Raw genomic sequence first — 24,351 nt, forward strand, 5'->3', positions numbered from 1 at the left:
TTTTGCTTGGTTTGTGTTTTGGGACAATGTATTTCCTATTTGTGAGGTTGTATGTGTTGCAGGTTTTACATATATGCCTGAAAATCAAACTTAATGAGAGTTAGTGTACTCGAAATAAGGAAGAGGGGAAGCAGATCTCTGTTGTTTCTTTTGGTGCTGCATGAATCCGATGTTGTCTCCACCCATGTCACTACACACCACCACAACCATTACATACCGTTGTCTTTATTACCACTGAACACAACCATGGAACCTCTTTACCATCACATCTAGCTTTTTTTTCCTGTACTTCACCTTCTTCTCCATTTATAACATCCTTCACCACCATAATACCCGCACAATCATCAGAGTTTTATAATCGTCGATCCATTCAATGATATGGATCTAAATCTGTGGAACAAGACACTTTAAGAAGGGATGGTTTGTAATTATTATTATGTATATCTTGATCTGGATCTTATCGTTTGCTTTTACTAACACTTTGATCATATTTATATTTATCTTAAATTGAAAAGTTATTATGTGTTGAACATTGTTTTACAGGGATATGGATCTATACCCTCTATTTCTTTCTCAGGTTGTTGTCTATTTCTCTTATTCTTCATTATGGTTTGTTTCATTCTATTCATAACAATCCTGCTCAAAATCACAAATTTATGTTCTATATGTTTTCTTTATGTTATATGTATTATTTTTCTACTATTCAAGACCACACAACCATCAAGGGTTCAGTATAGAACCTATGGGCATAATACTTGACGTTATTATTCTGGTTGCAGAAAAGAACCCATCTGCAAGAAAAGAAAAAGAACTTCTAGAATATCTACATGCCTCTACTAACCACGCACTCCCATAAAATAGGCTGGACATGACAGAGGATCTTCCATAATTCCTAAATTGCCCCTGCTGTCCCACAATCTGCTGCAGCGCCCACGATTAGTATGTGGTCCCCTCTTTGGTTGGTATCTTTTTGTGCCTCTGCCTTTGATAGGTGAATTGTAAGGGTGGGTGCACAACATACTAATGCAATGTGTGAAGTAGTATGTTTTTTAGCATGTTGTTAACCATGATTTTATAAATCTGATTATATATGCAAATGGAGGGAATTAATGGATTAGCAACATCTTTGGTGAAACATATAGAGGACTAAAGGAGCAATTGCTTACATGTTAATCACCATTTCAATGTGGTTTATGGTTGGTATGTGTTTTTCTGCTTGGTTTCTTTTCAATCCTTTTAGTTTTGAGTGGAAAAGATTGTTGATGATTGTTCAGTTAAAATAAGTGGTTTAGCAACTAGGGCGGAAAAGAGTTATGGAATCATGGTGGATTTATATCAGCAAAAATGATGTAAATGTATTGCTATTAATAGTAAAAAATTATAAGTATGTTTCTATTAATGTTAATGATAGTTAATCTTTTTCGTTGCGTTCATGATGGGGCTTGGCAGGTGCATCTTGTATGACGATTTCTTCTTATTTTCACTGTTTTTTGTATGTTTTGTATGACGTGATGATGGTTGTGTAGACGGTAAGCATTTGGTTCGAATTATCCATTTGAATGTTCACAATTTTGTTCATTTTTAATTATTTTATATTTGAATTGTGAATTCAAAACTTTGTTTTATTGTTTTGCCGTTGATTTTTGTTTTGTTTTAGTTCTTCCCACAATGGAGAATGATAATATAGAATGAAGTTGAAATTCCATAATCTGCAAATGCCTATTTTAAAGGGAAGACGAAGATGAAGATATGAGAGTTTATTTGTGTATATTGGTAAAAGATGATTTTTTGATAGTTAGATTGATTGTATTTGAATAATTTAAGTTAACTTGGTATATACTTATATCATTATGTAAATTTGAAATCATTTTTTTAGATGCAAATTTTGTCGTAAATTCACTGTGATGTAATGTGTTTGACAAGTTTAATATGTGCTTTGTTTATGTGTATGATTTGGTAGAGCATATAGAAAATCACAATATATGTACTCATAGATGAAAAATATGTTTTATCAGTGGAAGAAGAAATAAGAAAGTGTAAATTCATTTAAACCTAAACATTGTTGTGATATAATTTTTTTGACATACTACTTTAGAAGGACCATTTGAACAGTTCTTGCTTCCTATTGGACCAAACTTTTTATTTTTTATTTTATTTTTTTTGTTTAATAATTTATACTCAATGTATACGTGGTGATATATCCCACCTTCGTTCCGGTGATTCTGACACCGATATACACACGTTTGATTTTCCAGTTTTCTTACAGATATTGCCACCGCCTTGCCTCCTTTCATCTTCTTCCGTTTCACTTTTTTTTCTCACTTTGCTTATCGTACTCAACGGCTTCTCTTTGGAGTCGATCATCACCGCTCCTCCTTACATCACCATGGCTCCATCGGCACCCGTCATCTCCGGACGTCACCCCATCTGCTGCCAAGAGAAACCTCCGACGAGGCCTCTCAGAACCCTAGCCTCAGCTTCGTCATGAGCATCGCCATCTTCAAAGGGAAAATCATCTCTTGCAGAGGAAGCTATCGGCCCTCATAGCACACTTCCTTTGATTTCTTCACTCCGTTTACCATCTTCCTCTTTTCATCTGCTTCAGCAACAAATCGTAACCCAAAATAATCCCAATAACTTTCCAAAACATCAGTATTTATCTCTGCATCTACAAATTCCCTTTTGTCGTGTATTGCAAGAAGGCTGGTCGGAGGGAGTTATCACCCGACAATGGAGATGTGGTGCAAACTGGCTGATACCCACCACCTCTAATTGATTGGGGCTTTCTTTGGTTCAATACTTCAATTCATCGTTGTTTACATGAGGAGTCCTACATCAGTTGAAGCCTTACCTCCGATTAGAAGTCGTCTCCGGATTCGGTTCAGATGGTCGCCGATTTCATAGATGGTCATTACATCGCTACTGCGATGCTTTCTCTTGCATCAGGTTTGTTTTTCTTTCTCTAAACCTCCATTGATATTTAAAACCTCTTCTACTTCATCTTTGGAGGTGTTGTTGGTTTTCTTCGCTTCGTCTCGATCCTTCTTTCACAACTATAGGTTCAATCAAAACATAAACCCTTTTACGTCCAGGGTAAAATGAAGGTACTCTTCATTCGTCTTTTTTAGGTTCTGTAATCATATTTTTACGCAAAAAAGAAATTATAATCTAAAATTAGCATGTTTTGTGACATAATTCCAGTTTAAAAAAATGGCAGTATAACAGGGATGGGTGTGGAGACGTCAATTGGTCATTATTTAATCATATTACTGAATTTCTGTTTACAAAGAAGCATATATGGGAATTGGATAGTCATTATTTAATGTCTGCAGCAATGTGGATTTGGGGTTATAATTTTCCACCCTGAAAACAAATTAAATTGGTTTTCATGGGATATTCAGTTATTAATGCTTATATATATATTTTTTAAAATTATTGTTATATAGCAAAAAGAAAAACCATCTGAAGTAGAACATCAACTTAAAAAGGTCGATGCTGCCCAACATTGGAAAATACACGCCGCAAAGGTAGCACTTTTTTTTAATTACATTTGCCGATTGTTTCTCTTTGATTCTTCTATAATAGGCTGAGGCCATTAGGAAAGCGTTGCCTCAATTTTCTAGCAGTAACAAGAGAGAAACAAAACAGTAGCTTAGGCAAGACAAGTTAGCCCAGGTTACTACCTATCTCCATGTAACCATTACTCCATTACTTTTACAAATTTTTACTCGAAGAACCGGTTATCGACTACTGTTTGATTTTTTTTCAAGTTCCTGCTTAGAAAACACGTTATTTCCTGGTATTTGCTAAAAATTTTAATGACATTTTTTAACACTTCTTGGAACTCCTTAGGAAGATGGAAAAAGACCTTTATGGTGTTTATATGCAGGTAACCATGATCTTCTTCTAATTTATTCCAGTAAATTGTGTATTGGGTAAAAAAATATAAAATTCAACAGTCACTGATAAAACCTATTATTTGTTATAAAGATTCAGAATGCTTCCTTTGATTCAAGGGACACATAGTATTATAGAAACACTTACAGCAGCAACCGGTGTTGTTGTCCCTTTTCACCATTTGGTTTATGGTATGTAAGAAGGGTAAAATGGTCATTTAGCAAAGTATGTTTGTTATTATGACCATTTTGTTGTTGTGAGTTGTGTGATAGGTTGGATCAAAATGAGAGGCAAATGGTATAGCAAAGGCAGAAGCAAAGATGGTGATGGATGTTTCCCGTGCAAAGGTTCATATATATATATATATATATATATATATATATATCGAAAATGCCCTTTGGATTTTTCCACTTAGTTGTAAGTAAAATTTTTGAATTTCTTCGAAGTGTTGTAGACAGTTTAAAAGAATGAATAAATTAACCCATTAAATTTGGTGTATTTAGAATGTAAGTTTATACCCTTTTTTAAAATAATGGATTTAAATCTCATACTCATGATTTGCTTTGTATGTTACCTGTTAAATTTTTTATCAACATTATGATAGTTGAATCTTAAAATGGGTGAAATATGGCATTAGTTTTCTTTGGCGTATCCAATCCCACAAAGCGGGATTCTTCCTGGTTAATGGATAAAAGGCTAAACTGGTTTCTATCTATAATAATATATAATAATAATAATAAGTGGATTAATTAATACGTAAAAAAGCAAATTGGTTTCTATGTATAATAATCGGTATCATTTAAGATAAAAGATATATTTTATAAGAACATACTTATTTAAATCGGCTTAAATAAATAACTTTTAAATCTTAAGTTGATCATTATATCGATTTAAAAATAAATAATATTTATTTTAAAATTTGTAAAGTAGCTTACATGCAAGAATATTTTTTTTATTAGAGAATAATAGCTCCATTGGATTGTTTAAAAGAAACGGAACCAAATAACATTCGGTTTATTCTATTGATCTTTAAAAAAAATGGTTTATTGTTTGGTTAAACGATTAAACTAAATCGTATTTGGTTTGATTTTTTGTTTTATAGGATATTTTAACTAATTTGTATTACATATGGCATAATTTATTTGTATTTTCCGTAATAGGCATTTTTCATTTTGTTTTGTAAGATTTGATTTTTTTTTTGAAACGTGTAATTCTCTTTTTTAATAAAAATAAGCACTGTAATATCAAATAATCGTATAAAATAGGAAACTATGTGTCCTCCAATATTGTAATTCTTGAAGCTTAAATAGTAATTCGTAAAACCTAAACCGTAAACAATAAACGTATTCACATGTTTAACTCAAAACAACAACTTATTCATAATTTTAATCGAAAAAACAACATATCTATATTTTTCAACGAAACACCAACGTACGTATATTTTTAATCCTAAAGAGACCTAAGTGAGAACATACTCACAAACTTAAATAAAACTTATAGCTTATTAACCTCACATTGAAATGAAACAAATCACCTAAAATAATCCAAAACAAACATAAGTGACTGAGATTCAGAAATGTGGTTGTTGGATCTGTTAGCCATTTGAGTTTAAAGCTATTTACCGCTCGCCGAAAGGATTATAATCGTTATCTCAAAATTATTCGTTGTCGTAAAACTAACCGACAAGAATATGTAACAGCTTCCCAATGAAAATAATCGCAGAAATAAACTATTTGTCACCGCCGCTTTGCGCGGGTAAACCACTAGTCTGACTAAAGCACGACGATGAAAGACGTTGGAAGAAATGACATTTGGCACCCGTAGACTTGTAAGTCCCACTGTAGCGAACAGTCAAGGTGTAGGATAGTCGATCCAGTATAGATCTATAGGCAAACTCACGCTCTCCCTCCAGGAGATTCTGGTTACAAAACGTGACATAACGAAATGGTCGATGTGTCATGAAGTAGTATCTCACATTATGTTATCTCTAAATCTTGTTATAGTAATAGTATTATATGTATAGTATTCTCTGTATAATATTTTATGTATAGTATTCTTTGTATAGTATTCTATGTTATAGTATTCTTTGTCTAGTATTCTCTGTCTAGTATTCTCTGTTATAGTATGTAATAGTATCTCTTCATATAGTATGTAATAGTGTATTTGTATAGACTCATGAATGAACTGACTCTTGTGTGATTCGTTGTACTAGGAATAGTAAGTAGTATCTCCTAACTATACATATTATAGTTACTAGTAATGTACGTGTATAACCGGAAGTATGCCTTTGCTACCCAAAGGTACTAAATTGACTAGTAGAACTTTTATGCCTACATATGTATACATAATATGTAACTAATATTTAGATGACATTCGAACAAATAACTGATACCCTAAGGCCACATCCAAACAAGGAAAAGGAATTAAAGCGAGTTAGCAGTCCTAATTCCTTTAAACATTACTTACATAACTATACATATGAAGGCATGCATTTGACAATATAAAAGCATTAAAAGAGGTTTTGTAAAACATTTGAAGAATTTAATAATAAAATTGATGACTTGATGTCAATTTATAAAATGATTTAAAAGCAGTTTGTTGACATAAACAGTTTAAAGTATAAGAAATCCTTTGTTTCAAACATAGTTATAAGAGAATTTGAAAGGAAAGATTTAGTATAGAAAACAGGTTTGATAAAGAGTTTAACATGTAAAAGCGTTTGAGAAATCATTTTGAAGTAGTTTGTTTGGCAAAACAACTAAAAGTATATTGAAATCCATTTGTATGCTAGTTATTAATCACATGTGATTGATATAATAACTACTATGATTCAACTGGTATCCCCCCATAAAAGCATTTAAAAACATTTAAAAGGTTGGTTAAGGGGTATGAACTCACCTGTAGTGAGTGGTTTGAATGAACGGATGGTATAGGATGCTAAGTGTCAAGTGCAGACTTAAGCACACAAACGGATCCTATTTAACATATATTGACACATATATGTATCCAATTAGTCAATTAACAACTAATAAATCAAATAAAACACCCTAAAACATGGATAACACTTTGATTCAAGTGCTAGGAGTACATTAGGGTTGCATCTAAGGGGTGTAGGGCCTCTCAAAGGAGTTTATGATCCAAATGGTAACAACTCATGAGTTTACGACCCATGGTCATTTCCCCATGAGTTTATGGCCATAAACTCATGGTACTAAGTACTATTTTGTGTTTTTAGGTCTTATAAGTCCTAAAGAAGTATCCTTACTTCAAGGCTAAGCCTTAGGAAGCATTAGTGGCACGATGGCACCACTTTATAGAGTTTACGGCTCGTGGACCATTTCTCTATGAGTTTACGGCCGTAAACTATATGTATACTTGGTCTTTTTGATGTTTAAGGTCCTAAACACTTCAAGGAAGTGATCTAGTGTAACGCCTGCAGATCCGGGCTAGTCAATTTAGAGGCAATAGGGGTCGAAAACGACTTTTCAACAAAAAGATTATTTAGAATAAATAATCTTAACCAAGTTGTAGAATATGTCACAGGGTTTCCGTACATATAAAGAACGCCAAAATCCGAGTTATAACGAAGAAGTTATGACCCATCGAAGTTTCGCGTCGGAACCGGCACGGTGCCGGGAAGCGTAAATAGTAAATTTATGATAGAGCGAGATTTAGATTTAGCGCTCTAAACGAAAGTCGTAGAATATGTTAAACTAAGAACTTCGATAAAAAGAACGCCCAAATCTGACTTCGTATGAAGAAGTTACGATTTTTCGAAGTTTCGGATTAGCAGTGTACAGTCCGAAATTCGAATATTAGATCGAGCGATTTTTAGCCGACACAACCTAAACGAGAATTGAAGATCTCATTATTAGTAGCGTAACAATAAAAAGACAGACGAAAATGGACATCGGATGAAGAAGTTATGAGATTTTAACGGACCAATTCTGTCCCGGCCTGTTAAAAATATAACTTTAAAAATAAATTCAAAATTAGCCGAAGGAGTCTAAACGAAAGTTGTAGAGTACGTCTCCACCTACGCGTGGATATAAATAACGTCAAAAACGGAGTTCGTATGAACGAGTTACAAATTATAATAGCATATTTACGTATTAAAATAAAGTATAAATCATATATACGTACACATATATATACATATGTATATATCATTAGAAAGGTATCGACGATGCGGTCATTATAAGACTAATGTTGAGTCCTTTCGACATTAGTTTAGTGCAAATATCATTAAATCTATTTAAAATAGTATTATAAAGGGGTGTTTAGTTGTTTATATAACTATAAGGTCATTAAGTAATTATGGGGGGTAGTTTTTGTAAATTCAATTACTATAAATAAGAGGCTTGGGCTCTCATATTTCTTGCACCATTCTCTTGATTCAAGAGTCTTTCTCTCCTTATCCCCCGAGCATTTCGGTCCCTCGTGATTCGACTTCTCTTTCTGTAGTTTTAGTATAGTAAGGTGAGCGCTGAAGCGCTGCACGAATCTTTCTTAGAAAAATTCAGCGACGAAGTTCTGCCCCTGCAGAGCCCGACTCCTAGCTAAAATCCCCTTGTAAGTAAGTTATGCTTACCCTATTTTAAATATAGTTTATATTTAAAATTAGTATTGTTATTATAAATTTATAATAAATATTTGAGCTATTATTATGACTTATATAAGTGTCGTTATAATATCTTTTTAACTACTCGCAGTACGGGGAATCTGGTTTAAAGGGCCGCATAGGGTTGTTGGATTTCAGAAGTGCTATATGCCAAAATGGTCCTGCCCTCCGGTGTTTTATGTCTGGCCCCTGTCTGTACATAGTGGTTGGAAAGTATTGTTTAAACGCTTATATAATAATAGTAATAAGACTAATAATTAGTCACGGTAAATATTAGACTAAAATCTAGTGGTAATAATACTAGGTTTCGTCGAAGGAAATTATTTTAAAGTAAACGAAGCGCTGTCCGAGTACCGAGTCACCACCTTCTCAAGTGAGTGCATAGTTACTTTCATCTTACACATAGATATGAAGTATTTTATATAAACTACGTGCTATGTGTGCACATTATCTGAATACTTGTTGTCTATGCTGGTTGAACGTTTTATACATGTTTTAAAGGACTTAAACTTTATACGTATTTTATATATACGAAAATGTTGGGTATGAGATGGGTAGATGAATGATGAGAGATAGAAGATGACGTGAGTATACATTGGCAGCTACAGACTTAGTGCCTATGGGACAAACACCGGTAGCTATGGACTTAGTACCTTTTAGACGTTGGTAGCTATGGATTTAGTACCTGTAGGAATTGGTAGCTATGGACTTAGTACCTGTTGAACATTGGTAGCTATGGACTTAGTACCTATTAGATAAAGACTGATAGCTATGGATTTAGTACCCGATAAATAGACTATAGCAGCTATGGAACTAGTGCTTTATGAACGAATATTGGCAGCTATGGATTTAGTGCCAGTCCCATAACCCTGGAAGTAAGGGACTTCGGAATAAACGAATGCAGGATAGATGACTCTTAGGTTAAATCCCTAAAGAGTAAAGAAGATAATGGGGATGGGTAATTGGGTTGATTGTTTGATTGAACATAATAATTATATTATTGTGGGTTGAAAACCCTATGTACTCACCAGGTTTCCCAACCTGACCCACTCAGTTTATGTATATCACAGGTGACGAAGTGAAGTGACATTACACTGAGAGATTTAAAAGAGATGTAGATCACTAGTGTAAATCATTGTAAGTTCTGTTTATGCTTATGTTTCGGTATTAACGATGACATCCCAAACATTTTAAAATGAAATAAATACGTTTCTTCGAAAATGTTTTAATAACGTATTTACCATGTTTTTCTGGGAACAAATTCCGCAACCTTTTTATAAAATGAAGTACTCTGATTTTTATAAAGCATAAATAAAATCGGTCTTTTCTGGCCGTGATTTTGGGGATGTCACAGTTGGTATCAGAGCATTAGTTTAAGCGAACTAGGAATATGGATTTATTTCTAGACTTAAACTTAGAATGCTAAGCGATGATTGTGAGGTGTGAGCACTAGCTTATTTTAGGAATTGTGCCTAAAATGCTTTGATGTGCTAAATGCTTTGTGCATGATATGTTGTTAATTGTTCGGATCTATGGTCTGTTGCCGACCGGATCTGGAAACCTTATGTGTTTAGGATTCTAAACGTACGACTACGGTATTAGAACTAGCATGTAAATGTTTCAGAGTGATAAGGATGATTTAAACGTCAAGTAAAGGTCTAAATTCACCTTATTCGGTGTATAGGTCGAGATGGTAAGGACCCGTAGCGGAAACGTAAACGCAAATGGGAACAGGAACCAACCCCCAGTGGTTCAGCAAATACCTGTTGTAGAAGAAGTTGCGCCTGAGCCAGTCACCATGGCTGGAGTTCAAGCCATGATTCGGGCTATGTTGGCTGAACAAAGGGAAGAAATGAGACAGATGTTGAATAGGGACGAACCTACTATGCCCATTGAGCAACCCGAACTGATTCCCGAGCAATCTGAGGAAGGGAACTACAACCGCCAAGTGAGTCAAGTTGGGACTCAAGGTGAGCAAAGGGATGGCCCAGAAGGGAGAAACAACAAGGATGGGCGGATGTACAAGAACTTCTTGGGTGCGAAACCACCAAGCCTCTCAGGAAGCCCAAAGCCGGTTGAGGTTATGGATTGGATCTCTGAGATGGAGATGGTGTTTGAGAGCTGCAGCTGTAATGAGAAACAGAAGACTGTCTTTGCAGTAAGACAGCTAAAAACTGGAGTCTTGAGCTGGTGGAAGCTATTGGCAGATACGATGCCACGAGGAGAAGCCTTAAGGATGTCGTGGGAAGAGTTTTTGGAACAGTTGAAAATGCAGTACTGCTCGGAGGTAGATCTGATAGACCTAAACAACGAGTTTCAGAACCTGAAGAAAGGGAAGATGAGTGTTGATGAGTATGCCACCGCATTTACCGAGAGGATGAAGCTATTTCCCTACTTGGTGCCTACTGAACTCTCCAAGATTGATAGGTTTGCTAACGGACTGCCCACTGACTTTGGTCCAATGGTCAAAATGGCAACTACCTTAAAAGCAGCTATTAGGGCAGCTAAGAACGTAGAGGCCCAGATAAGAGAAAAGGGTCTAGAAAAAGATAAGGCAGGAGAGAAGCGAAAGTTTGAGGGATCTTCGAGGTCGAACAAGGAAAGCAAATTCTCAAAACTCGGAGGAGCAGATGGAGGTGAAACAAGATGGTGTGATAAATGCAAGAAGAAGCATGGTGGGAAGTGCAACGAAGAAGTGACTTGTTACAAGTGTGGGAGGACGGGTCACTATTCCAAAGACTGCACACATAATGACAAAGTATGCTACGGATGTGGAGGCAAGGGGCACATGTCCAGAGACTGCCCAAGGAAAAATAAAGCAGCAAGACCAGAAACGCCACCAAGGCCAAGGGCATTTCACATGATCCTCGACGAAGCAGAGAACCATGCGAGGAATCAAGAATGAGGACTTCTTACCCGAAGATCGGATTATGCAGTAGCCATAGTTTCGTATGATGTAGCCTAGTAGAGGCATAGTCTAGGGTGAACTTGAACACCTATGTAATCGTTTCAAGAATTAATATAAAACCTTCGTTTTGTTATCTGATGTGTTGAATGATTGTATGATTTGCTGCATGGTGACTTGGGAAACTGTGAGACAATACTTGGGACGAGTATGAGTAGGTGTGAATGGTAGTAGAGGCCTATACTACCGGAAGCACAGGAGTCACACTTGGATCAGGGAAAGTCACAAGGTTACCAAGAAGCTAGTAATTGATTTCGTTTTATTCAAGTGTGTTGTTACCATCATTTCGGTAATGACTAAGAAGATTGTTGATATTCCGACCCTAGTGGTCATATCGAATCGAGTCCGACTACGATGAGTATGTTGTGTGGCTCAGAGGACCAAGTTTGATGTAGCGTCCGACTTAAACCAAACGGTTGAAATCAAAGCGATCAATAGAAGTATCGCACTCGTTGTTAAAGAAGTTGGTGGCTAGAAATGCCTAATGTTAAAGTGTGATTATATCACATTAGAACATGAAGGAAGGCATAGTCTGTTTTAGAATTTAACTCTAAGAGACCTAAGTCTAAGTGTTGCAACATACGATGATAGGTCATTAGAATATGACACATCGATCTATAGTAGTAATAAAAGAACTTATCTCAAGTCCGTATCCAGCAAGGATCGAGATTGTGACTTGAAGGTCATAATTTGGAGTCTAACCTGAGGTAGAGAGCAGGTGCACGATCGAGTACTCTTACAGTCAATGAGTTTAAGAGATAGAATTGAAGGAATGTAGAAGTTATAATTATTACCTAGAATGAAGAGATGATGTATGGAGTCATTATATGACCCTGTTTCGTTGATGATTCCGGGACGTAATCATCCAAAGGGGGAGATAATTGTAACGCCTGCAGATCCGGGCTAGTCAATTTAGAGGCAATAGGGGTCGAAAACGACTTTTCAACAAAAAGATTATTTAGAATAAATAATCTTAACCAAGTTGTAGAATATGTCACAGGGTTTCCGTACATATAAAGAACGCCAAAATCCGAGTTATAACGAAGAAGTTATGACCCATCGAAGTTTCGCGTCGGAACCGGCACGGTGCCGGGAAGCGTAAATAGTAAATTTATGATAGAGCGAGATTTAGATTTAGCGCTCTAAACGAAAGTCGTAGAATATGTTAAACTAAGAACTTCGATAAAAAGAACGCCCAAATCTGACTTCGTATGAAGAAGTTACGATTTTTCGAAGTTTCGGATTAGCAGTGTACAGTCCGAAATTCGAATATTAGATCGAGCGATTTTTAGCCGACACAACCTAAACGAGAATTGAAGATCTCATTATTAGTAGCGTAACAATAAAAAGACAGACGAAAATGGACATCGGATGAAGAAGTTATGAGATTTTAACGGACCAATTCTGTCCCGGCCTGTTAAAAATATAACTTTAAAAATAAATTCAAAATTAGCCGAAGGAGTCTAAACGAAAGTTGTAGAGTACGTCTCCACCTACGCGTGGATATAAATAACGTCAAAAACGGAGTTCGTATGAACGAGTTACAAATTATAATAGCATATTTACGTATTAAAATAAAGTATAAATCATATATACGTACACATATATATACATATGTATATATCATTAGAAAGGTATCGACGATGCGGTCATTATAAGACTAATGTTGAGTCCTTTCGACATTAGTTTAGTGCAAATATCATTAAATCTATTTAAAATAGTATTATAAAGGGGTGTTTAGTTGTTTATATAACTATAAGGTCATTAAGTAATTATGGGGGGTAGTTTTTGTAAATTCAATTACTATAAATAAGAGGCTTGGGCTCTCATATTTCTTGCACCATTCTCTTGATTCAAGAGTCTTTCTCTCCTTATCCCCCGAGCATTTCGGTCCCTCGTGATTCGACTTCTCTTTCTATAGTTTTAGTATAGTAAGGTGAGCGCTGAAGCGCTGCACGAATCTTTCTTAGAAAAATTCAGCGACGAAGTTCTGCCCCTGCAGAGCCCGACTCCTAGCTAAAATCCCCTTGTAAGTAAGTTATGCTTACCCTATTTTAAATATAGTTTATATTTAAAATTAGTATTGTTATTATAAATTTATAATAAATATTTGAGCTATTATTATGACTTATATAAGTGTCGTTATAATATCTTTTTAACTACTCGCGGTACGGGGAATCTGGTTTAAAGGGCCGCATAGGGTTGTTGGATTTCAGAAGTGCTATATGCCAAAATGGTCCTGCCCTCCGGTGTTTTATGTCTGGCCCCTGTCTGTACATAGTGGTTGGAAAGTATTGTTTAAACGCTTATATAATAATAGTAATAAGACTAATAATTAGTCACGGTAAATATTAGACTAAAATCTAGTGGTAATAATACTAGGTTTCGTCGAAGGAAATTATTTTAAAGTAAACGAAGCGCTGTCCGAGTACCGAGTCACCACCTTCTCAAGTGAGTGCATAGTTACTTTCATCTTACACATAGATATGAAGTATTTTATATAAACTACGTGCTATGTGTGCACATTATCTGAATACTTGTTGTCTATGCTAGTTGAACGTTTTATACATGTTTTAAAGGACTTAAACTTTATACGTATTTTATATATACGAAAATGTTGGGTATGAGATGGGTAGATGAATGATGAGAGATAGAAGATGACGTGAGTATACATTGGCAGCTACAGACTTAGTGCCTATGGGACAAACACCGGTAGCTATGGACTTAGTACCTTTTAGACGTTGGTAGCTATGGATTTAGTACCTGTAGGAATTGGTAGCTATGGACTTAGTACCTGTTGAACATTGGTAGCTATGGACTTAGTACCTATTAGATAAAGACTGATAGCTATGGATTTAGTACCCGATGAATAGACTATAGCAGCTATGGAACTAGTGCTTTATGAACGAATATTGGCAGCTATGGATTTAGTGCCAGTCCCATAACCCTGGAAGTAAGGGACTTCGGAATAAACGAATGCAGGATAGATGACTCTTAGGTTAAATCCCTAAAGAGTAAAGAAGATAATGGGGATGGGTAATTGGGTTGATTGTTTGATTGAACATAATAATTATATTATTGTGGGTTGAAAACCCTATGTACTCACCAGGTTTCCCAACCTGACCCACTCAGTTTATGTATATCACAGGTGACGAAGTGAAGTGACATTACACTGAGAGATTTAAAAGAGATGTAGATCACTAGTGTAAATCATTGTAAGTTCTGTTTATGCTTATGTTTCGGTATTAACGATGACATCCCAAACATTTTAAAATGAAATAAATACGTTTCTTCGAAAATGTTTTAATAACGTATTTACCATGTTTTTCTGGGAACAAATTCTGCAACCTTTTTATAAAATGAAGTACTCTGATTTTTATAAAGCATAAATAAAATCGGTCTTTTCTGGCCGTGATTTTGGGGATGTCACAGTTGGTATCAGAGCATTAGTTTAAGCGAACTAGGAATATGGATTTATTTCTAGACTTAAACTTAGAATGCTAAGCGATGATTGTGAGGTGTGAGCACTAGCTTATTTTAGGAATTGTGCCTAAAATGCTTTGATGTGCTAAATGCTTTGTGCATGATATGTTGTTAATTGTTCGGATCTATGGTCTGTTGCCGACCGGATCTGGAAACCTTATGTGTTTAGGATTCTAAACGTACGACTACGGTATTAGAACTAGCATGTAAATGTTTCAGAGTGATAAGGATGATTTAAACGTCAAGTAAAGGTCTAAATTCACCTTATTCGGTGTATAGGTCGAGATGGTAAGGACCCGTAGCGGAAACGTAAACGCAAATGGGAACAGGAACCAACCCCCAGTGGTTCAGCAAATACCTGTTGTAGAAGAAGTTGCGCCTGAGCCAGTCACCATGGCTGGAGTTCAAGCCATGATTCGGGCTATGTTGGCTGAACAAAGGGAAGAAATGAGACAGATGTTGAATAGGGACGAACCTACTATGCCCATTGAGCAACCCGAACTGATTCCCGAGCAATCTGAGGAAGGGAACTACAGCCGCCAAGTGAGTCAAGTTGGGACTCAAGGTGAGCAAAGGGATGGCCCAGAAGGGAGAAACAACAAGGATGGGCGGATGTACAAGAACTTCTTGGGTGCGAAACCACCAAGCCTCTCAGGAAGCCCAAAGCCGGTTGAGGTTATGGATTGGATCTCTGAGATGGAGATGGTGTTTGAGAGCTGCAGCTGTAATGAGAAACAGAAGACTGTCTTTGCAGTAAGATAGCTAAAAACTGGAGTCTTGAGCTGGTGGAAGCTATTGGCAGATACGATGCCACGAGGAGAAGCCTTAAGGATGTCGTGGGAAGAGTTTTTGGAACAGTTGAAAATGCAGTACTGCTCGGAGGTAGATCTGATAGACCTAAACAACGAGTTTCAGAACCTGAAGAAAGGGAAGATGAGTGTTGATGAGTATGCCACCGCATTTACCGAGAGGATGAAGCTATTTCCCTACTTGGTGCCTACTGAACTCTCCAAGATTGATAGGTTTGCTAACGGACTGCCCACTGACTTTGGTCCAATGGTCAAAATGGCAACTACCTTAAAAGCAGCTATTAGGGCAGCTAAGAACGTAGAGGCCCAGATAAGAGAAAAGGGTCTAGAAAAAGATAAGGCAGGAGAGAAGCGAAAGTTTGAGGGATCTTCGAGGTCGAACAAGGAAAGCAAATTCTCAAAACTCGGAGGAGCAGATGGAGGTGAAACAAGATGGTGTGATAAATGCAAGAAGAAGCATGGTGGGAAGTGCAACGAAGAAGTGACTTGTTACAAGTGTGGGAGGACGAGTCACTATTCCAAAGACTGCACACATAATGACAAAGTATGCTACGGATGTGGAGGCAAGGGGCACATGTCCAGAGACTGCCCAAGGAAAAATAAAGCAGCAAGACCAGAAACGCCACCAAGGCCAAGGGCATTTCACATGATCCTCGACGAAGCAGAGAACCATGCGAGGAATCAAGAATGAGGACTTCTTACCCGAAGATCGGATTATGCAGTAGCCATAGTTTCGTATGATGTAGCCTAGTAGAGGCATAGTCTAGGGTGAACTTGAACACCTATGTAATCGTTTCAAGAATTAATATAAAACCTTCGTTTTGTTATCTGATGTGTTGAATGATTGTATGATTTGCTGCATGGTGACTTGGGAAACTGTGAGACAATACTTGGGACGAGTATGAGTAGGTGTGAATGGTAGTAGAGGCCTATACTACCGGAAGCACAGGACTCACACTTGGATCAGGGAAAGTCACAAGGTTACCAAGAAGCTATTAATTGATTTCGTTTTATTCAAGTGTGTTGTTACCATCATTTCGGTAATGACTAAGAAGATTGTTGATATTCCGACCCTAGTGGTCATATCGAATCGAGTCCGACTACGATGAGTATGTTGTGTGGCTCAGAGGACCAAGTTTGATGTAGCGTCCGACTTAAACCAAACGGTTGAAATCAAAGCGATCAATAGAAGTATCGCACTCGTTGTTAAAGAAGTTGGTGGCTAGAAATGCCTAATGTTAAAGTGTGATTATATCACATTAGAACATGAAGGAAGGCATAGTCTGTTTTAGAATTTAACTCTAAGAGACCTAAGTCTAAGTGTTGCAACATACGATGATAGGTCATTAGAATATGACACATCGATCTATAGTAGTAATAAAAGAACTTATCTCAAGTCCGTATCCAGCAAGGATCGAGATTGTGACTTGAAGGTCATAATTTGGAGTCTAACCTGAGGTAGAGAGCAGGTGCACGATCGAGTACTCTTACAGTCAATGAGTTTAAGAGATAGAATTGAAGGAATGTAGAAGTTATAATTATTACCTAGAATGAAGAGATGATGTATGGAGTCATTATATGACCCTGTTTCGTTGATGATTCCGGGACGTAATCATCCAAAGGGGGAGATAATTGTAACGCCTGCAGATCCGGGCTAGTCAATTTAGAGGCAATAGGGGTCGAAAACGACTTTTCAACAAAAAGATTATTTAGAATAAATAATCTTAACCAAGTTGTAGAATATGTCACAGGGTTTCCGTACATATAAAGAACGCCAAAATCCGAGTTATAACGAAGAAGTTATGACCCATCGAAGTTTCGCGTCGGAACCGGCACGGTGCCGGGAAGCGTAAATAGTAAATTTATGATAGAGCGAGATTTAGATTTAGCGCTCTAAACGAAAGTCGTAGAATATGTTAAACTAAGAATTTCGATAAAAAGAACGCCCAAATCTGACTTCGTATGAAGAAGTTACGATTTTTCGAAGTTTCGGATTAGCAGTGTACAGTCCGAAATTCGAATATTAGATCGAGCGATTTTTATCCGACACAACCTAAACGAGAATTGAAGATCTCATTATTAGTAGCGTAACAATAAAAAGACAGACGAAAATGGACATCGGATGAAGAAGTTATGAGATTTTAACGGACCAATTCTGTCCCGGCCTGTTAAAAATATAACTTTAAAAATAAATTCAAAATTAGCCGAAGGAGTCTAAACGAAAGTTGTAGAGTACGTCTCCACCTACGCGTGGATATAAATAACGTCAAAAACGGAGTTCGTATGAACGAGTTACAAATTATAATAGCATATTTACGTATTAAAATAAAGTATAAATCATATATACGTACACATATATATACATATGTATATATCATTAGAAAGGTATCGACGATGCGGTCATTATAAGACTAATGTTGAGTCCTTTCGACATTAGTTTAGTGCAAATATCATTAAATCTATTTAAAATAGTATTATAAAGGGGTGTTTAGTTGTTTATATAACTATAAGGTCATTAAGTAATTATGGGGGGTAGTTTTTGTAAATTCAATTACTATAAATAAGAGGCTTGGGCTCTCATATTTCTTGCACCATTCTCTTGATTCAAGAGTCTTTCTCTCCTTATCCCCCGAGCATTTCGGTCCCTCGTGATTCGACTTCTCTTTCTATAGTTTTAGTATAGTAAGGTGAGCGCTGAAGCGCTGCACGAATCTTTCTTAGAAAAATTCAGCGACGAAGTTCTGCCCCTGCAGAGCCCGACTCCTAGCTAAAATCCCCTTGTAAGTAAGTTATGCTTACCTTATTTTAAATATAGTTTATATTTAAAATTAGTATTGTTATTATAAATTTATAATAAATATTTGAGCTATTATTATGACTTATATAAGTGTCGTTATAATATCTTTTTAACTACTCGCGGTACGGGGAATCTGGTTTAAAGGGCCGCATAGGGTTGTTGGATTTCAGAAGTGCTATATGCCAAAATGGTCCTGCCCTCCGGTGTTTTATGTCTGGCCCCTGTCTGTACATAGTGGTTGGAAAGTATTGTTTAAACGTTTATATAATAATAGTAATAAGACTAATAATTAGTCACGGTAAATATTAGACTAAAATCTAGTGGTAATAATACTAGGTTTCGTCGAAGGAAATTATTTTAAAGTAAACGAAGCGCTGTCCGAGTACCGAGTCACCACCTTCTCAAGTGAGTGCATAGTTACTTTCATCTTACACATAGATATGAAGTATTTTATATAAACTACATGCTATGTGTGCACATTATCTGAATACTTGTTGTCTATGCTGGTTGAACGTTTTATACATGTTTTGAAGGACTTAAACTTTATACGTATTTTATATATACGAAAATGTTGGGTATGAGATGGGTAGATGAATGATGAGAGATAGAAGATGACGTGAGTATACATTGGCAGCTACAGACTTAGTGCCTATGGGACAAACACCGGTAGCTATGGACTTAGTACCTTTTAGACGTTGGTAGCTATGGATTTAGTACCTGTAGGAATTGGTAGCTATGGACTTAGTACCTGTTGAACATTGGTAGCTATGGACTTAGTACCTATTAGATAAAGACTGGTAGCTATGGATTTAGTACCCGATGAATAGACTATAGCAGCTATGGAACTAGTGCTTTATGAACGAATATTGGCAGCTATGGATTTAGTGCCAGTCCCATAACCCTGGAAGTAAGGGACTTCGGAATAAACGAATGCAGGATAGATGACTCTTAGGTTAAATCCCTAAAGAGTAAAGAAGATAATGGGGATGGGTAATTGGGTTGATTGTTTGATTGAACATAATAATTATATTATTGTGGGTTGAAAACCCTATGTACTCACCTGGTTTCCCAACCTGACCCACTCAGTTTATGTATATCACAGGTGACGAAGTGAAGTGACATTACACTGAGAGATTTAAAAGAGATGTAGATCACTAGTGTAAATCATTGTAAGTTCTGTTTATGCTTATGTTTCGGTATTAACGATGACATCCCAAACATTTTAAAATGAAATAAATACGTTTCTTCGAAAATGTTTTAATAACGTATTTACCATGTTTTTCTGGGAACAAATTCCCCAACCTTTTTATAAAATGAAGTACTCTGATTTTTATAAAGCATAAATAAAATCGGTCTTTTCTGGCCGTGATTTTGGGGATGTCACATCTAGCCTAGTATCCAAGGCTAAGGAAGGGACTAGGGTGCACTTTGCCCCATCTATTAGGGTTTACAGCCTAAGAACATGCCTTGGCCGTAAAAACCTTTGATCTTGTGTTTCTTTGTGTTTTATAGTTGAATAAGAAGTTAAACAAGCCTTATAACACACTAGGGTAAGAATACTTACAATAAAGGAGCTTGAAAGGGTGTTTGAGGTCCAAGAACACTATTGTGTGTTCCTGGTGTTTCTTAAAGATCTAACCAAACATGATTTTCATGGATGAAATCAATGAATGAAGCTAGTTAATAAGGTGTATCAACTAATCAAGGGATAGAATGCTTACACCTTTGATGATCTAAGGATGGAATGTGGATGATACTTGAGAGTAAACCCGAGTTCTAGGCTTGAAATGGCAAGAATGAATAAAAATGGCTAAGTTTTTCTTATAGACGTCATGGAGTTTACGGCCCTAATACCATTTGGGCCGTAAACTCCAAACTCTTGGAGTTTTGGAACTTAAATGTTGCACACTTTACCCTAAAGTATCCTCTCTCTAGATATCTCTTGCAGTACTAGGCTTTAGAGCACTCAAGCTGACTCCAAAAAGCTTAAAAGTTAGCAGAAACAGTTTTGACTTCCAATGAAGTGCATGACTGAACAGGATAGAAAATTTCGGGTTGTCACATCATCCCCCCATTAGAAGGAATTTCATCCCGAAATTAGAGTTTAAGCAAGGAAGTAGCTACGAACAATCAAGTAAAAAGGGATGAGCATATTTCAGTTTCACTGATCCTCGCGCTCCCATGTGAATTCCGGTCCTCGCTTGGCGTTCCAGCGAACCTTCACCAATGGGATGCGGCTTTGCTTCATCCGCTTGACCTCTCGGTCCATGGTCACTACGGTTCTTCCACGAAGGTGAGGCTCTCGTTGAACTCGATCTTGTCGAGTGGGATTACAAGAGTCTCGTCGGACAGACACTTTTTCAAGTTCGAGACGTGGAAGGTAGAATGTACGTTGTTAAGTTCGCGGGGTAGGAAAACCCCAGTGCTTCTATGCTCTTTCTTACTATGAGTGTTGGGTCAAAAATATGGTTTATACTTTGCTTTTCTGGGCAATGGTGTTTTTCTGTAATATGTTATGAGTTTACGGTCAGGTGGGTGTTTACGGCCGTAAACAGGTTTACGACCGTAAACCCATTTACGGCCCATGTTTCTCATGTATATATATATATATATATATATATATATATATATATATATGGGTGAGGGGTGTGAGGAATAGAGTGATGAACACTAGAGGAGCTTAAGTGTATGCATTTTAAAGGTGTTCTAGAGAGAGAAACTAGAGAGAAGTTTTGTGTGTGTGAATCTTTTGTATCTGGATCTTCATTCTAATCATATTATACATAGATTCATCATCATCTTCTTCTTCTCCTTCTCTTCTATTTGATCTGACACTATCCGTTTGATTGGGATTCCACACCATCAAACGGATCTGATTAATACACAAGCAAATTAGGGACTTACAATTGGTATCAGAGCAGACACTGGTATCAAAAGGTCATTCGATTGAGATTTTGAGTTTTTAAGCTACCATTCTCATTGTTCGAGCATTATTTTCTACGTTCTAGGCTTTGAAGGGACGAATTTCATCTTAAAATCGTGTTTTAAAGGCTATTTGTGAGTTTACTGCCCAACCATAAACTTAGCTTATGGTCGTAAAAGGAGGAATCTCATCAACCGTAAGCACTTAAACTTCATGAACCGTAATCAAGATCGAAGAACCGTAAACTCAGAAACCGTAAACTCATCAACCGTGAACTTAAACCGTAAACCCAGTTTACGGTCACAAATTCGACAACTGTAAACCCAGTTTACGGTCGTAATCAGCTTAATTTTTCTTTAAAAGCCGTAAACCTCTTTGGAACTATTAAATTGCTTTAATTTCAAATGGATTCTCAAAGTCAAAATCATTTTCAAGAACTTGATGCGGTTATGGGCACTACTACACGTATTCCTAGGTTAATGTCTGCTGAAGGTTTTCTCGAGTGGAAGTACAGAATAGAGAAATACATTAAAATGAAAGATTTCAAGATCTGGAGAAGCATTCTTAGAGATCCTGTTAGAGTCACTGTGACAGTTGGAGGTCAATTGGTTGACAAATCTATTGAAAACTACATTGATGAGGAATTTGAATTGATTGAGGAACAGGAAAGAGCATTAGCCACTTTAACCATGGCATTATCTCCTAATATTGCTCAAGGTTTTCATGAGTACACTTCAGCTAAAGCTCTATGGGAAGCACTTATTGAGGTCTATGAGGGCAATGAAGATATGAAAGAAAGTCGGCAGGACATGCTGAGACAGAAAATTCAACATGTTCAACTACATTCCAGGAGAGACTCTTGAAGCTCAATTGCAAAGGTTCACTGCTCTCACAACTGACATGAACATTTCAGGGATTTTCTTGACCAAGTCAGAAATCAACAAGAAACTTCTGAATGCGCTTCCTAGATCATGGGATATGAATGTTCCTATGATTAAGAAAACCAAGGATTTGAATCGCCTCACTCTTGCAGAAATCATGGCAGTCATCAAAGCCTGTGACATTGATGACAAACAAAGAGAAATCAACCATGTGAATTCATACTCTACTGCAAATCTTGGAGTTTCATCCAACAATGCTCTATCATCTTTCATGACTCCCTCATGTCAAGCTTTTGCAGTTCAACAACCTCAGATTCAAACCTTCAATGTTGCACCATCCATCCCTCACCATCAAACTTCAAATGTGCCACTTGTCATTCCACAAACCGTTTCTGCTCCCAATGTGTCAGCTAAAGCCTCTTCTTCAAACACCAAAGAATCTGATGAAAATCTGGCTCTAGCCACTAGGCTAGTTAACTGTTACAATGCCTTTGTAGCTGGAGATCTTCCACCTCAGCTATCATTTGCTAATTTGGACCAAATACATCCTGAAGACGTGGTGGAAATGGAAATCACATGGCACATTGCCATGGCTGTTTTCAGATCCAAACAATTCGCCAAGAAGACCGGGAAAAACAACTGAGCCATGAATGCTGACAAGAAAGTGGGATTCAATAAAAGCATGTTGAGATGTTTCAAATGCCACGAGCCAGGTTATTTTGCTCGTGATTGCCCAAATCCAGATCGCAGAATCAACAACAACAGGCAGATGGTTGTAGTGGGAAACAATCGTGCAGGAGCTACAGCCAATGGAGAAACAACTATGGTTGCTTAATCATTTGACTGGGAGGACCAAATTCAAGCCTTGAATATCTCAGGGCCAGAAAATGCTCACCTAGCTCAAGTTGATGATGTTGCTTCAAAAAATAATGATGCTGATCCCGAAGTAGAGATGATGGAACTACAGCTTGCCCTAATGGTATCCACTTCTTCCGAGCCCAAGAAAAGCGAGGTAAATCTACCATCTTGTTCTTTTGCTTGTAAAGAATATGTTAAACTTCTTCGTGATGAAATTCAAGTCTTACGTAGGCATGTAGAGGACCTTCGATATGAGGGTTATCAACTTAGGAAAGGACAAAAACCACTTAAGGCACAACTAGAAGCTAAAATAAAAGACTTTAGAAGAATTCAATCAGAATATAGTGAAAAATGTGAAATAAGTTGACGGTGAAGAGCCATTATCTGCTTCCGAGGATTGATGATTTGTTTGACCAGTTGTAGAGTGCATCTTTGTTCTCCAAGATTATTTGCAGTCAGGCTATCATTAGATGAGGATTCGAGATGAGGATGGTCAAAAGACGGCCTTCATGAATCATTATGGTCATTACGAGTTCGTGGTGATGTCTTTCGGTCTCACCACTACACCAACAACATTCATGGATCTCATGAACCGGGTTTGCAGATTGATGTTGGATCTCTTTGACATTGTGTTTATTGATGATATCTTGGTCTATTCTAAGACCAATGAGCAGCATCAGGATCATCTGCGAGAGTTTCTGAAGACTCTAAGGAGGGAGAGGATATATGCTAAATTCTCAAAGTGTGATTTTTGGTTGCGCGAGGTGCAGTTTCTGGGGAACCTTGTCAATCAGAATGGTATATAGGTTGATCCAACCAAGATCGAGGTCGTGATGCAATGGGAGGTTATGAGGTCTCCATCCGAGATTCGGAGCTTCCTTGGTTTAACTGGGTATTATCAGAGGTTTATTGATAATTTCTCTAGGATTGCAGTTCCATTGATCAAGTTGATGAAGAAATCTGCTATTTTTCCATTGGGGGCCTGAGCAGTAGGCAGCGTTCGAGATTTTGAGGCAGAAGTTATGCAAGGCCCAATCTTGACCCTCCCATAGGGGGTGGATGACTTCGTGGTATACTATGATGCATCGATTTTGAGTATGGGTGCAGTTTTGATGCA

This window comes from Lactuca sativa, chromosome 8 (genome assembly GCF_002870075.4).
Source record: "Lactuca sativa cultivar Salinas chromosome 8, Lsat_Salinas_v11, whole genome shotgun sequence".
In the NCBI taxonomy this organism is placed as follows: Eukaryota; Viridiplantae; Streptophyta; class Magnoliopsida; order Asterales; family Asteraceae; genus Lactuca; species Lactuca sativa.